Below are 1821 nucleotides of genomic sequence, written 5' to 3'. Positions count from 1 at the left end.
TCTAATATCTCTTCTCTCCCACACTTTCCTTCAGAACCTCCCAAACATTGAGCTAGCTCTGGCAATGCTTACATTAACCTCATTATCAATGTGTACAACTGGAAAGTATAGTGCCAAGGTAAATGAACTTATCCACAGTATTCAAAATTTCTCCAATTGCTGCAACCAATGGTTCCATATATAGATGGTGTGGTATTTGCTGGTGTTAACACCTGAATTTTCATGATGTTAGTTGTTAGGCCAAAGTTAACCCAAGCAGCAGAGTATCGGTTGACATTTTGTTGCATCTAAACTTCAGAGGCTGCACTGAGTGCACAATCAAATATGAAGATTAGTTGAAGGAATTGAGTTCATCTAGCTTGGAGAATACAATACACAGGAGAAATGACAGATGGCTTCTGTCACTTAGAAGGGGGATTAAAGGTATTCTATTTGGCCTCAGAGGAAAAAATTAATAGCTATATGTGGAAGTTACAAAGAAGCAAATTTAGGCTTTAAGTTAGGAAGAATATCTAAACAATCTTTTTTCTAAAGTGAAATGAGCTCCTTAGGGACATAACAGGTGATCCCTCTTTGGAAGCCTTCCAGCAATAGCTAGAGGATAACTTGCCAATTAGTTTGTGATAATGAGAATACACATTTAAAGTTCCTACTGATTCTGGGATTATACTCCCTAAATCTCTGAATATTTTATATTTTATGTTCTAAGGTCCCTCTCAATTTTAACATCCTATAATCCTATTCATTTATTATTAATTTGTCTGCACAGCCTTAGTTTTCACAGAGGGAACTCAACTTACCAGAGGCAAAGATAGTCCAGGTCTTAGAGACTTTCAGGGCAAGGAGGGCCAGGGATGTTGATGTCCTCATGATGGTGGTGTCTGTCACAGGTCTTGATGGTGGCAACCTTGAAGGTAAAAACATAGGAAGACAAGTAAAGGAGCTCCCCCCTGGCCCTGCTTCTCCATAAACAGACCTGATGCAGTATCCCCTCACAACAATGACATGTCCTTTGAGAAAACTCAGAAATTAAAAACTGACTCTTGTCTGAGGGGATAAAGTAAGTTTCTTATTTTGGTGTGGAGCAAAGAAGGGGAGCGTAATCAAAGGAGAGCAAATATTGGGAGTGATATCCTAAAACAGTTCCAAAATAATCTCCTTCCTGAAGGGTTCAATAAATAAACAAGCTTAGACCAAAAGAAGGAGGGAATTGGGATATAATGCTATGGTAACATAGGGGTATAAAAAAAGGATCACTGGATATGGTTTTTAAAAATCTTGAGTTCTAAGTATGGCTATCTTTTTTGCACTAATTTACTATGTGACTTTGGAAAAGACAACCTCTATGGACCTCAGCTTCTTCATTTGAATGCAGAACCCTTTTACTCCCATGTTCACTGTGATCACCCTGAGGTCAACATTTACAATAATTCATAGGTTGCCCCCTTTTATACTTTTGCTAGACTATACCATAGTCAACTATCAATAAATTCAATTAAGGCATGATACAAAGAAAATAACAAAAATGGGGATCAAGTAATAAAACTTTTTTACACCTTTATACAAAGGGATGTAATCAACCTATCCAGGACAGTAATAGTACAGGGAATTCCAAAAGGCTTAGTGCAGCTGGAAGCTTTTAAAGCTTTTGTGAAGTCTTATAGAATTCCAATTTAGAAAACCTGTGACACTGAGTGAGTCATAATCTTATTCCCTTTGAATCCTTCTAATTACCCAAAATGGTAGGAAGACACAATAATTTTAAAATTCATAGAATCAATGACAAATAAGGGGAATATAATGATGACTGCTTCTCAGAGC

The sequence above is a fragment of the Vombatus ursinus genome, unplaced genomic scaffold (genome assembly GCF_900497805.2).
Source record: "Vombatus ursinus unplaced genomic scaffold, bare-nosed wombat genome assembly UNPS02006720.1, whole genome shotgun sequence".
NCBI lineage: Eukaryota > Metazoa > Chordata > Mammalia > Diprotodontia > Vombatidae > Vombatus > Vombatus ursinus.
Note: the sequence above shows the minus strand (reverse complement) of the source record.